The sequence below is a fragment of the Uloborus diversus genome, chromosome 7, assembly GCF_026930045.1.
Source record: "Uloborus diversus isolate 005 chromosome 7, Udiv.v.3.1, whole genome shotgun sequence".
NCBI classification, from domain to species: domain Eukaryota; kingdom Metazoa; phylum Arthropoda; class Arachnida; order Araneae; family Uloboridae; genus Uloborus; species Uloborus diversus.
In genome coordinates this window covers 60,901,116-60,916,837 of record NC_072737.1, presented here as the reverse complement: position 1 = coordinate 60,916,837, position 15,722 = coordinate 60,901,116, and the positions used below count along the sequence as shown (strand labels likewise).

Genomic DNA, 15,722 nt, shown 5'->3' with positions numbered 1-15,722 from the left:
GTTACGTGGGTGTAACTTAATAATTAAAATAATGGCAACAGGTTAAAGTTCAAGGTCAAATGTAAAATTTTTTCTCATTTCAAAGGGTCATAACTCGCTTATGGGACGGAAACGCAAAATGAAATATGGCAAAAACTAATCACTGGAGTCACACTAATGAGAAAATATAGCTGTAATTGTGTGTTTGTTTACCCTTTACAAATTACAGCCCCTCAAAGATCAGAAAATTGAGAAAAATGACATTTTTAGACCCCTGTAAACCAAAAGGGAATGGAATTAAAAATGAAATTTCTTGGCCAATTGAATACTTCATTCAAGTACTATACATTTTATATATATTGTTTTGTGTATTTGGTTTGTAAAATAGATATAGGTCTTTGAAATTGAGCAATTTTGCTAGTTAATTTACGCACTAAAACAGAAATAAAAAGTGTGAAAACTTCATTGCACTTTTTTAAATGGCCTATATAATATATTATACTGAAAAAACATATTTTAAGTATAAAAAAAACTATTTTAATTTAATAACTTAGAAATATTTGGACATAAATGAGTAGTTCGTACATGATTGACAGCTTAAGTAGTTAATTTATAGACTATCTACACACACAAATTTTCAATACATACAAACATACGCTCTGTACATTAACTTATGTAACTTGCCTAAACACGTGCAAAAGTATTATCTACATAGTTGAAAGGAAAAAAAGGTGAGTTTTTCATTTCTTGCTTCAGTGTAGTTTTAAGAAAATGAACTCACACAGTAGTACTATAGTTCTGGTGGTGACACAGCATGTGGCGTACTGAAATACTTTACTCAAATACACAACAAAAATAGAAAGAACTTTCTTAATTTATGTAATCACAAAACGGATGTAAACGTGAGAGCTGAATGGCATTTCTATGCAATATCACACGGTAGTGGACATTGTAACAGAATCAGAAGAACCGTAAAAAGAATTGATACTACTTAGACTAGCTTGCAAAGAACTACTAGAAGTCACATTTTAATTCCTACAGAAATGTAGGTATACCTTCTGCATTTTTGCTACTAAACATTGCATGTATCCTTGTGAGCATTCAGTATATTAAACTAGCTGAAAAAATGCTGCAAGAAAGGTTTGACTCTGCAAATAAAATTCCCAATACAACATTTAATCACTGCTTTATGCCACCGTATTTAAATATTATCACTGTAAAATTATTGTCCCCTAGCAATAGGTATGAAGAATAGTGTGTTACTAAAAAGACTATCAAAGGAAAATGCCCATTATTGTCAAAAAAGTTATTACATAGCTTGCGTTGATCACTAAATTTAGAACCCCTGTCATTGTCTTGCTCCTAGTACATTTTCGAAGTATCAAATTATGAATGTGCCTTGGTAAAGCATTTTAAAACGCCATATACTTGAGTCACCATTACAACTATAGGACTACTAAGTGAGTTCATTTTTTCAAAACTACACTCAAACAAGTTTGCATATGTTTAAGGCAATTTAGATATGTTAATGTACAGAGCATATAATTGTGTGTATTGAAAATTTGTGTGTGTAGATTGTCTATAAATTAACTACTTAAGCTGTCAATGAAGTATGAACTACTCATTCATGTCCAAATATTTCTAAGTTATCAAATTAAAATAGTTTTTTTATACTTAAAATATGTTTTTTCAGTATAATATATTATGTAAGACATTTAAGAAATTGCAATGAAGTTTTCACACTTTTTATTTCTGTTTTAGTGCGTAAATTAACTATCGAAATTGCTCAATTTCAAAGACCTGTATCTTTTTTACAAACCAAATACGCAAAACAATATATATAAAATGTATAGTACTTGAAAGGAATATTCAATTGGCCAAGAAATTTCATTTTTAATTCCATCTTCTTTTGGTTTACAGGGGTCTAAAAATGTCATTTTTCTCAATTTTCTGATCTTTGAGGAGCTGTAATTTGTAAAGGGTAAACAAACACACAATTACAGCTATATTTTCTCATTAGTGTGACTCCAGTGATTAGTTTTTGCCATATTTCATTTTGTGTTTTCGTCCCCTAAGCGAGTTATGACCCTTTGAAATGAGAAAAAATTTTACATTTGACCTTGAACTTTAACCTGTTGCTATTATTTTAATTATTAAGTTACACTCACGTAAATCAGCATGTGAGACTATCATCTCACACACTTTAACATCAAAGCGTAAAATTAACTGCCATAAATGTAATTCAAATAGATTTTGGCCAAAATGAAAAGGTCTAAAAGTCCCATTTTGACTGCAAAAATCACTTTTGATGACCCCTAAAAAATCAAGGGTTAAGGTTAGAGAAAAAATAAAAGTGGTTTTAAACATCATTCATATGCATCATTTTGGGATATGAATTTCAAAAAAATTAAAAATGGTCGAGCGAACTCATCCGTTGAATCTGTATGGAATGACCCAATAACAACGGATTTTTTAGCCATTTAAGATCTGCCTCCGGGCGAAGTTAAAGCAATAAGCGATTTTTATTGTTCAGTAAAATAAAAGGCTTTGAGATATTATTAGCACTTTTTTTATACAGATATTATCTTCTTAAAAAGCCATTTATTTTAGTGAAAGCAAACAGAATGGTTATGAATGGAATGCATAAAATGAAAAGCAAAAACAAATTTTATCAGAAACGGCTTTTGTATGTGAATGAGGTTAATTCCTGTAAAGTAATGTAATGATGACCGATTTTAAGGACGCATTTCTTTAAACTAGTTTTTCAAATAATAACCTTGGTTTTTAATGCATGACCACTTTAATTTGGTTATGAAGATGCATTAAAATTAATTTTAAGTTCAAGGAGATATTATTTTATTTAGATATGCCCTCCTTTTCGGCTGAATGCTTTTTATTTTCTTCATCAGAAATAAAATGTTACACAATACATTAAATATATGATCCACTAATAGTTCTTCTAAAGGAAATTCTGGGCAATTTATGCTAATGCTTTTATCTATTGTCAAACAGTCTTTGAAATCTCAATTGGGTTACAGTTTGAAGTAAACTACGATCAATACGTTCAACATTTTCAACTAGCTATTGTATTTTTAGAGGCTAATAAAACGGAATAAATGTTTTGTACTCGAATTATCCTTTTATTGATTTTAGTTATTGTTCTTACATGTGTTCCAAAGCAATTCAGATATTTTTTATTTTTACTTTAAATATAGTATCTTTGGAAATTAGACAACTATTCAGATGTCATAATTTTTGCACATATAGAGACTAAAATTGAATAGAGTGAAATTACGTTACGAAACAAATTTTTTGTACTTCTTGATTAGTTTGCACAATAAAAATATTTCTGAATATTAAAGCTTATAACGGACCTTGCAAACGAAAGATTTACTATTAAGGTAATTAATATTTTGTTAAAATGAAACTGTCTGTAAAATGGTAAATATATGAAGTAATGAGAAGCAAAGGGATGTCAGTGGCAAAATTAAAAAAAAAAAAAAAATCAAATAACCAGTACAAATGGTAGGTGAATTTCTTCTCTGTCTTGGGACAAGAGAGAGTACTGGTAGCCTTAGTAGATGCTGTTATACAGCATATACAGCAGTTTAGAAAACTTTTGAATTAAAACTTACCTGGGATCTTATCTTTAAACGCGTCTTATTCAAAACTGGAAAATTTCCACTTGCATCCCTTTGCTTCTCACTGCCGCATATGTATTTGCATCCACTATGCACTTGAATAAGTCCACTGTAAATAGGGCAAACGTTTTTGTGCCAAGTGGGATTTTTCTTTAAAACTAAACTTTTCGTAGACCTTTTCGTAGATTATGAAATGACGTTAAGGATTTACCTTAACGTCATCTCGTAATGTAATTTCGCTCTAAGTTTTTAAAAAATTTAAAACTTGCATCTGACACTAAAAATTTTCTGAGCTTTTTGGTTATCTTTACAAAAAAAAAAAAAAAAAAGTTTTTAGTTTCGATTTGTAAAATGTTTCTCGTAAAAATTTTCCCTGCCAAGCGTGAAGTTTCCATTTTTCTTTCAAACTAAACTTTTCGTAGACCTTGTCATTGATTATGAAATGACGTTAAGAATTTATCTTAACGTCATTTCATAATGAAATTTCGCTTTAAGTTTTTTAAAAATATAAAACTTGCATCTGACACTAAAAGTTAATACTATGCTTTTTGGTTATCTTTACAAAAAATATATTTTTAGTCAGGGCCAGATTTAGGGGAGGGCAGGCGGGGCTACTGGCCCGGGGCTTCCACAACGAAGAGGTCCCCACTGTAAAGTTTGTACAAAATATCCTAACTTTCACCGGTCGAAAATATCGGATATATACATATATATATCAAAATATTCAGATATATATCACAGTATCGGATATTTTCGAAAATATGATGATCTTTTCGAACCCTGATTAAAGGCTTCCACTCCTTCGTTGTCCCGGGGCCTCCACACTTCCAAATCTGGCTCTGTTTTTAGTTTCGATTTGTAAAATTTTTCTCGGACACATTTTTCGATTAGGGTGCTAAAAATTGCGAATTTTTTTATCTCTTAAAATGAAAACACTAACATTCAGTTATTTTTAAATTCAGAGGCGGCGATAGGGACTGAAAAGTAAAGAAAGGGGGAGGGGCAAAAAAAAAAAAAAAAAAAAAAAAACGACGACTTTAAGTCATAGGATTTTTAAGGCCATAGGATCAAAAAAAAAAAAAGAGAGATTAAGATTTTGATGAAAGATATCAATAACTTTCCCCTCAGAAACTCTCAGACATGAATTAGACTTACATTATTCACCCCAAAGTATTTTGAGATGTCACAAACAATTGGTAATAATTTCATTGAGCAAGTGTATGGCTTGTTTAAATAAAACAATTGATTTACTAATATCTAAAAAACGAATAAATGAACTAAAAGTTACTGCTTGTGCTCAATAATGTTTCTTACACAGATATACAAAGTAAAACAAATAGTTATGATCTGAAAGTTTTGACACTTCAGCTTTTTTTGAATGATTTCTAGTTTTGGTTTCTAAATTGGAAAATAAAATAAATAAATGAACCATAAAAGTGGGGCAGTTGCCTCCTCCCCCTCGTTCTTCCGAATCGCCGTTATTGCTTAAACTCAATAAGTTAAAGGACACTCGAATGGTAAAAAATCATTGTGTTAAAATCAGTAAGACATAAAAAGTGCTAAATCAGTGAATGAATGAAGTATATTTTTTCGATAGTAAAAGTTGAGACACTTGCCTGATGCTTAATACACTCAGCTATTTAGGTAACTGTAGTCTGTTTAACACGAAGTGACAGCGGAGTCAAAACAAACCTGATACCTTTCGATGTCGTATTCTATCTGCTGTGTCGAGAAGACAGGAAGGACTGCCTTTTTCAATCACACTTTTAAGAGATCTGAACCCTTTTCATCCCATGAAGTTTCTTTCTAAAACTATTTGAAACCATCCATTATTTATAAAGGAAAATAAAATACATTAAAAGAAGAGAAAGTGAGATTTCTTTCTATGCAATTTTCATGTGTGCTAATTTTGGCTTAAGAGCAATCAAATTTTTGAAAACAAATAACTTAAGCTGAGCTATTTTTGGCTAATTACGGTTACTTATTGCTGATAAATGATAGCTACCAGGGCTTTTCGTACCGACCAAACGCTAATTTAAATGTATCATTGCAAATCCGCATTTTTTTAAATATCTAATCGTGAAATGAAATCTATAATTTACACTTTATACTTTGACTATGAAATTTGATGTGTATTCAACACTTTTCTTCACGGGTTTGTACGTGGGAACGGGTTAGATTTCTTTCTTAGACGATAGATATTTTCTCTTTAATTGGAAGGAAAGCATTATCCACATACATATATAATAGCGAATGATCGAGTAACGCTGATGTCATCAACAATGGAACTTGGTAATGTTTGACGTGCAGGGAAATGCTTTATTTTGAGAGGGCTGAATTGGATCCGGTATCTTAACTGTTTTACTGATAAGACTCATTTTAGGAGAATGAAGAAATGTAAAAGTGGTCAATAATGAACGTTATCTACTGAAGTTTAGGGTTAATCCACTGGAATTAGGATTGAAATTTCAACTATCAAACTATCACCAAACAGTTAGTTGCTTCGTTCAAATGTAAGAGCAATTTTCACGCATCATACCTTGACGGGCGATTTTCTAGTCTTAAAATGAAAGAAAATTGAAATTAATTGAAAATAATAATGGTTTTTCTTTTTACTCTTAATTTCAGTTACTTGCTTGAATCTTCTTTACTAATAATAAAGCTGAAAGACTCTCTGCCTGGATGTCCGGAGGATGTCTGGATGTCTGTAGGATCTCTGTGACGCGCATAGCACCTAGACCGTTCGGCCGATTTTCATGAAATTCGGCACAAAGTTAGTTTGTAACATGGGGGTGTGCACCTCGAAGCGATTTTTCAAAAATTTGATGTGGTTCTTTTTCTATTCCAGTTTTAAGAACAAAATTATCATAAGATGGACAAGTAAATTACGAAATTATCATAACGTGGAACCGTAACATGGGCACAAGCCAATTGGCGAGATACGAAATTATCATAACGTGGAGCCGTAACATGGGTACAATCCAATTGGCGAGAAAATTCACCATACATTATTTGTAAATATACAGGCGAACCAAAATACCTTTTAGTTTTTCTATTACGGGCAAAGCCGTGCGTGTATCACTAGTAAGAAATAAATAAATACTTTTGTGCCAAGAGGTAACAGGAAATAATCAATAGCACAAATATACAGATAGCACAAATATACAGATTCATAGCACAAATATACAGATTACTGCATACATATGTTTCATGGTTTCAAGGAACCCCTTTTTCGCATTGCTCACATTTTTGCATTGAAAAAGGAGTTCCTTGAAACCCCGAAACATATGTATGCATAATTTGTATATTTGTGCTATAAATACGTTGGTTATTTCATGTTACATGTTTTAAAGTTTCAGTATTAAATGTCATGTGATTAGAAAATTAGACCTTTCCCTGTTTGATAAAGATTTTCTAGTTTTGGTGAGATTTATTCTCAATATTCTTCAAACTTTGATGCGTTAATGATGCTTATTTCTAAGAATGTAAAAAAAAAAAAAAAAAAAAAAAAATCCCAGAAGTAACGATACCAGATGTCATTGTAGTGTGCAAATAACAAGCCATTACCGGAATATTTTTCTTCGGCAAGGTGCTAAAAATAAACAACTTCGGGTGCAAGTCGGTTCTTTGCAAAAAATAGAATCTGTTTTCGCAGACGGTTGCCAATAGCAACTTGTGTTTAATTGGCAAATTAATCTGTCAGAACATGGCGGAAGATCTCATTTAGGGAGGTCATAGAACTTCTTTCGATTATCTCCAAACCTCCTCCACTCAAAATTTGTCACATTCTTTAGGTGCATCCGAAGTTATTAGCCAACTGCTGAAGACAGGTGAAATTTTCACTTTTCTCCAGTCCCAGTTATAGTTACATTGCTCGCTAAGTAATATCGATTGGGCAAAGTTCGATGGCTTTTAGGCTAACATAGCTGCCATTGACATTCTCTTACAACTAAAGATCTTCCGGGTTGAAGAGATTATCAGTAGCTTAATGAAGCAGCATGAGCTGATTATCAGCTTAATCAGCTTAATCAGGCAGGTTTCCGGAAGCAATTTCTTTTTGCTTGTTTTACTTAATTAAGTAAACGAAGTTTCGCGAGGTAATTGTTTAGTGTCTGTCATGAGACCTGTCTGTTATTTGGAATAAAATTGTTTGGAAGGAAATGGAGCTGAGAAAATGCTCATGCCAAATTAGTTCTTGCGAAATCGCTACAAAAACACATAAATTTGTTTCAAAGATGATTTATTGAATCTTTGTCAGTGGTCGAAAATGTCATGATATTTTCGAAAATATCGAAAATATCCGATATTTTGATATATATATATATATATATATATATATATATATATATATATATATATATATATATATATATATATATATATATATATATATATATATATATATACATATCGGATATTTTGATATTTATCCGATATTTTCAGTCAGCACAAACTAAAGTCGTCAAAATAGTAAAAGCATTTCAAATCACTCTTTTTTTTCCTATATTATTATAACAATATGTTGATTAAAATTAAGGTCTCTTTCTTTACTTATATCTAATATTTTATTTTACACTAGTAGCACCCGCACGGCTTCGCCCGTAATACAAAAATTAAAGGTCTTTTGGTTCGCTTGTATATTTACAAATAATGTATGGTGAATTTTCTCGCCAATTGGCTTGTACCGACGTTACAGTTCCACGTTATGATAATTTCGTATCTCGCCAATTGGCTTGTGCCCATGTTACGGTTCCACGTTACGATAATTTCGTAATTTATGATAGTTTTTTTTCTTAAAATTGGAATAAAAAAAGAACCACATCGAATTTTCGAAAAATCGCTTCGAGGTGCACACCCCCATGCTACATACTAACTTTGTGCCAAATTTCATGAAAATCGGCCGAACGGTTTAGGCGCTATGCGCGTCACAGACATCCTACAGACATCCAGAGAGACATCCAGAGAGACATCCAGAGAGACATCCTACAGACATCCTCCGGACAGAGAGACTTTCTGCTTTATTATTAGTAAAGATTTTTATCAATTTTAATGGAGTTAATTTAGCTTGAGCTGTTTTACTCATTTTTATTGTTGACTACTTTTACAGTTATATTATTCAGAAATAAAAAATATGCATTTAGTTGGTGCATAATCCTAAGACATTTTCTTTTTTTCTGACCACTGTTTAATACTTACATAGGCACTTTTAATAAGAATTAAAATTGTTACATTACTAATTTTTATGAACATAAAATAAAAAGGAATATCATATTACTTTGTTCTATTAATGATGTATTAATACATCATAAAAATATAGTACATAATTTTTTGGTTACTTTTAATAATAAATAAACAATATTACTATGATTAATAATTTTTATATTGAAAATACCGTATTTGAAAACATAAATATCGAAAATATCATGATATTTTCCAAATAAATATCGGATATATATCGACTGATATATATCGGCGAACCCTGAATTTTGCATTATTAATGCCAATATGGTGCAAGAAACAGTACGAGTAGCCAGCCCCAGAAGGTGCTATTATACAGCAAGATAAAAAATTAAAAAAAAAAAAAAACTTTTGAATGAAAGCCTACCTACACTATACGACCGAAAGTATTGGGACACTTTTAAAAATACATATTTTTATGGATTTCTTGAGGAAAAAAAGACCAATTGCTCTCTAATAGTTTTGACATAAAAAGTATACCTCAGCCGCCATTTCCCAACAAAAATTAAGTCTACTATTCATTTGCGGGGCGAACAACAAATTCAGGAAACAAAAAAAAGTTTTTGATCATTTTTCATTGTAAATAGCTGGGAATAAGCTATAAATTTCAGAAATAAGTTAAAAACTTATCTAGAATTTGTTTTTATGTATTTACTTCCTTTTACAAAAAAAGAAGTAGTGTATTCGCGAAAAAATTTTCACTCAAAAATCAACCTTAATTTCCATTTTGCTCACCCCCAAATGAATGTTGAGTTTTTTTTTCTACTCGACCACACGTGAATACATGCCTAAGAACGTATAGATACCTGAAGAATCCATTTTGGTGATTCCCGAATCAATTACAACGAATTTTCTCGTGACATCTGTATGTACGTATGTATGTGCGTACGTGTGTATGTGCGTATGTATCTCGCCTAACTCAAAAACGGTATGTCCTAGAAAGTTGAAATTCGGTGCGTAGACTCCTAGTGGGGTTTAGTTGTGCACCTCCTTTTTTGGGTACACTTGGATGTTTCTAAGGGGATCTTTTACACCATTTTTGGGGGAAATCATTGTTAATATCAATGCAAACTCAAGTGGTGTTATAATTTGGAAAACACTTGTCGAAATATCGCAGGCTTTTGGTCACCAAGTTTTTTCGCCAACTTAGCGACAAATTTGGCGGTTTTTTTTTTTTTTTTTTTTTGAAATTTGGTTTTATTTTGACTACTAATGGCGATATTTAGAGAGTTAACCGTTGAATCACATTAATCTGTCCAATATCAGGAAAATGAATCTGTATAAAACGTTTTTTTACTTCAGTTCGCGTAAACTTGGGGTAAAAATATTTAAAGTGTTTCTTTGCTTACTTCAAGGCACTATTATCATTAAATTGGCGTAAAAGGAAGTCATGTGATGCACACATCAGTTCGTTTATGAACGGTAATTTTCAGAACGATTTTCCAACTTGCTTATTTTTTTAAGAAGTAAGTTGTTTAACTATTTCACTTTGCCCCACATTCTCATACATTTTGAAATAAAAATGTTTTATATGTATCAGATTAACATTTTATAACTACGAGTGCATTAATCTCGCTCATTAATGATATAAATTAGCGTGTTTATTTGTGAATTTCTAATAGAAATGCCATGATAAAACAACTGTCATTGTGATTTCAAAATGCCTCGTTCATATTGTAAAAACCCTTGCTAATATTTCTTCCATTGAATGTACGAATCAATTAAGGTTAACGAAACTTAAAATAACTTAAATTACCTGAAAGTATTCAGTAAGTTACCGCCCCATAGCCAGGGCTAAAGCAGAAATACATGAAATACACCGCCAGCTCAATCAATTCCAACCGAAAACTGCAGTTTCGTGCTTATTAGCACTCATCAGCCCGGCATAAGAGTGACTGAGCTGAAGGTAGAAAACCTCTTAAGGAAGGCAAGAGTGCCAAACAAACTGGTAGCTAATACAGAATTAGCACTGACCAGACGAGTGACCGAAGCAAGGGTTCGGTTCAACTCGGATATTGAAGGCAAGGCCGGACTGATGAGTGCTAATAAGCACAAAACTGCAGTCCTCGGCTGGAATTGACTTAGCTGGCGGTGTATTTCATGTATTTCTGTCTTAGCCCTGGCTATGGGGCGGTAACTTACTGAATACAACTGCCCTGCCTTCAATATCCGAGTTGAACCGAACCATTGCTTCGGTCACTCGTCTGATCAATGCTAATTCTGTATTAACTACCAGTTTGTTTGGCACTCTTGGCTTCCTTAAGAGGTTTTCCACCTCCAGCTCAGTCACTTCTATGCCGGGCTGATGAGTGCTAATAAGCACGACACTGCAGTCCTGGAATTGACTGAGCTGGCGGTGTATTTCATGTAACATGAACGTAGTTTTTTTTTTTTTGAATGCCTATTTTGTAATTTGCGAGTTTTCCCCCGCCAGAGTCATTTTCAACCATGTTTTTATTTCATTAGGGGCATCCAAAAGTAATGTATCTACTGGTATGCATATCCGGATGACGGCTGACTTCACACGCTGCCGTTGTGCAAAAAATCTCTCGGATTTGGACTTCAACCGTTCGTAAGAACTACCAGGTGCGTATAAAATCCCTATACAGGGTCCCTATAAAGATACTTCGGGTGTATGCACTTTAATATCTTCTACACAGAGCCCGCTTTAATGTCTTGTACACGGGGTCCACTTGACTAAGGCGAGGGCATAAGAGCAGTGGCAGATTTCAACATTTGGGGGCTCATCGCAATGTACAGGGTTTCCGAAAAGGTTTTGACACATTTGAAAAATTCATAGAAACGCAACCAATCTTATATAATGAAAAGCTGAACATATCAATGTATGCACCTATCTATGTATCTATGTCCGAGTTACTTCTCCCGAGCACCAGTAAACTGACCATCGAAACAGGTATCGATAGATTCGTAAGCATTTTTGTCGGATGACTGTACTGTGTCCATTAGGGTGGCTCAAAAATACATATAAAAAATTTTTCTCCTAGATAACAGGACACCCCTCAATATTTTTAGACTTCTGATTAGTAGTACAATGGAAGAATTTTAGCTTCCTATTTTAACTGAAGGATAACTCAACCCCTCCCCCAAACTTCATAAGTATGGAGAGGGGGGTTAAAAAATACATTGAACTGAAAAAACAATGTTACATATTATAATATACACTAGCAATATGCATATACATTGCAATCTTACTACTATTATATATGCGAAAGTTTGTCTGTATGGATGTATGGATGTACGGATGTATGGATGTTTGTTACTCTTTCACGCAAAAACTACTGAACGGATTTTGATGAAACTTTACAATAATATAGCTTATGCATCAGAATAACACATAGGGTAGTTTCGTCCCGTTATGGGGCGCAAAACCCCCTTAGGGGAGCAATAAAATACAATTTTCGTATAAATTCTCTAATATAGGGATGAAAAAATACTTGCACATATTTACATTATATGTCCATCGAAAGCTCTGAATTTTCTGCTGAAGATGGCACCTATTCGAAATTTTTAAGTAGAATAAAAAACAAGTTATGAGCTTTTTAGTTCCATGTTCGAAGGCTTTCCTAAACTCAATACAGTATTTAGTGTATCATCTCAACTCCCTGTCGATAGCGACAATTGTATTGTTGACTATCTTTGCTTTTCGTGACTGTTCAAGGCTTTTCTCAAGTCAAATCTTGAAGTAAGATTTTTGCACATTATTGGCAAATAATGTATGATTTGGCTGATCATTTTCCATTTAAACGGAACTTTAATGTAATTAATGATTTTTATTATTATTTATGCTGATTGAACACTTACTCATTATCCAATCAACCAGCAGATCTCCAAAATTTTTGCAGAAAAATTTCCGTAGCTGATGCATTTGGCAGTTTTTTTTCAACGTCGCTGTTTTTGAAGCCGAAGACTACGTCATAATGTTTCTCAGCTTTCACCATGTAAACAAAATATCGCCAATCAAAGAATCTTTAAAAAACTTTCTTTACTGTGTTAAATAATCCAGCAACTAAATTAGTCAAATCCATAAACAGCACAAAAATTTCCATTAATTTTCCTTTTTGCACAATTTCAAACAATCGCCAAATTTTACTACTTATTCTGGAAACATTTTGAATGAAACTCTTTAGCACCATTTTATGGTGACCAAAAGTATCTCAGCACCTGGCGATAATATCTTTGTAACGAAAATTAATATCATATCGTTTTACAAAGTAAGGAAAGAAGGAGGGAGCATCATCGGAGATATCCCAAAACGATTCCCGCAAATTCAGTAAAATCGCACCAAGGGCCCACAATGATTGAAATTTCCCAAAATTACTAAAGCAAGTATAAGGGGATTACGAGCAACTTCAATAGCAATACAGAAAAGGTTTTAGACTCCATGTAAAAAAAAAAAAGTATCAACAGATTAATCTTTTTAAACATGAGAAGAATAATTTCATGTTTTGGAAATTTGTATATGCTTAAATATAGTGCTTTCGTTTCAAAATCAATATATTTTGTTCTTTATACTTATTGCTATTTTACTTTTATGGGTAAGAAAGAAACTCGATTTTTAATCACGTCAAAAAGATATGTTTTAAATTCTTTCACTTAAACCAGAAAACAAAAGCAAGTAATGATTTTTTCTCATAATTATTACTGACCCAGGCAACGCGGGGTATTTTTGTTAGTAAAATAATAATTTACAAAAAAAAAAAAAAAAAAGGAAAAAAAAATAGGGAAATTAAATTTTTCTAAATTTGTAGCATTTTCTATGCCACAGCTAATGTTAAATTAAGGGGTCATTGAGCATCTTCTTAAAATTTGAGTAAGAAGCTAAAACTGTAACAGCATAATACTATTAGTAAGTCTAAAGAAAGTAGGGGTGTCCTGGACTCAGCTGGAAAAAAGTTTTTTTTTAACCACCCCAGTGTACATACATAATTTCACATTTCACCATTTGCTGAATTGAAAAAGGGGTACCTTGAAATATTCGAAACATTAGACTTGCCAGATTTCTGAAATGTTTAACCGGGACACCGGAAGAGAAGCCTCTTTCCCTCCCCCCCCCCCCTTCAGTTTCGCGAGTATTCAAAAGGGTTCACACCCTTGGCTAGTTTTAGAGTATGTTAGACGGTAGTTCATTTTCCATGCTATGAATAAATTGTCACTAAATTACAAACCAAAATCCTGAGTGATAATACATTACCCGAACAGATAAATTTTATATAAATTTTATTTCCTACATGTTAATATTTTCAAGTCACTTACGGAAGGAGAAACACTTTGAAGAAGGAAAAAAATGAACAATATTTACATGTACTTTTCATTAGCTCTTTTTTTTTTTTTCAATATTGTTGTTTCTTTCGCAAGCTAATTCAATAATTATTTTACGCTTTTAATGTTACAAATGGCAAAGTAATCATCCTAAATAATCCTTCTTAGTTAGTTATTTTTCGACTTTTTTGTTCACCTAAAGTCAAATTTATCATTTTCCGGGACGTGAAGTAAACCGGCCGGGATACCGGAATTTTATCTGAAAACCCGGACGTCTGGCAAGCCTACGAAACACGAGTCTGAAAGTTATTGCAAATTTGTACATTAACCCAGTGTTTTTTCTGTTGTCACTGTTTTACAACGAAAAAAGGATGCACATTGTACAAAAGTAATAAATAATTACTAATTATAGATGAAGTTAACTATGTAAAACAATTTGTTTGCGATACATTTTGGGCCGTCTTTCGGGTTCCCTCTTACCGTTGCGACATTTACTTTATAACAGATCCGCCACTGCATAAAACAGGGTGGCGACAGGAACTGTGAAAAAAAGTTCCCTGATTAGGTTCATCAAATTTCCCTGATTAGGTTCATCAAATTTCCCTGATTCATTTTTTTCAATTCACTCTTAAAAACATGTGTATTTATGATAGAACTAAAAAGGAATTGAAATTATTTTGAACTAAATTTTCAAACAGTATAATAATTGTTGCAAGAATAACAAATAATAATGAAATAATAGAAATAATGTAGTTATTCTTATATAACTAATTGACATATTTATGCAAAACAGATGAAACCTTTTGACATTCATTCATAGGGAGCTTTTCTCTAATCAAGAACATAGGTTTTAATGAATGATTACAGCATTTTAACTATAAAAAAATAAAGATATTTACTTAAGTGCACAAGTTAACTCTATTTCAAATGATTTCAGTATGTATCGAAAAAAATCTTAGGTTGCTTTTGTAACAAACAGCTTTGAAATGCAAAGAGAAAAAAAAACAGTTGGTTAATTTCAAAATATATAAAAGAAGAATACAACTTCGTTTTAAAATAAAAGAATCATTTAAGCCTGAAGAAAAGAAAACCTTTAATAATCTGCGATGGCAGCAAATAGTATAACGGTAAAAAACGAAGTTTTTTTGATTCAAAGTTCAATTTCAGCAATTACATTAAAAACGCGAAGAAGTAATAACTTTTAAGCTTTTATCAGTATTAATTCAAAAAACAAAGATTTCTTCTTGAAATCTTGATTACAATATGTTTATTACTTCGAGACAATGGAATAAAGGCAAAGGAGCTAAGGCATTAATGGTTTCCTCTTTACCTGTAGGGTTGTTTATTTTACGTAGTTTTGAAAGAAAGCAAACTTCAAGCTAGGTAAAATAAACAACTTTACAGACACAGAAGCAATCTTAGGAAGTTTATCCTGTGGTTAATAAGTAAGATGCAATACTTTGATGTTATGGAAAAAAGATGCACAAATATGCGGCATATGTATAATCACACCTCATTAATTTTAACTTTTTTTTTGAACAGATAATTGGTGGAAAATGCGTAGAGAATTAGGGTACTTAATTT

General features: G+C 32.2%; 1 protein-coding gene across 1 annotated transcript in view; it reads left to right on the top strand.

The window, feature by feature from the left end:
- Positions 1-15,722, top strand: part of LOC129225722 (uncharacterized) — a 127,164-nt gene that overhangs the window by 17,544 nt on the left and 93,898 nt on the right. Inside the window, exon 2 of the mRNA XM_054860215.1 lies at positions 11,325-11,444. The gene's annotated coding sequence lies outside the window, so the exon portion shown is untranslated. The remainder of the gene's footprint in view (positions 1-11,324; positions 11,445-15,722) is intronic.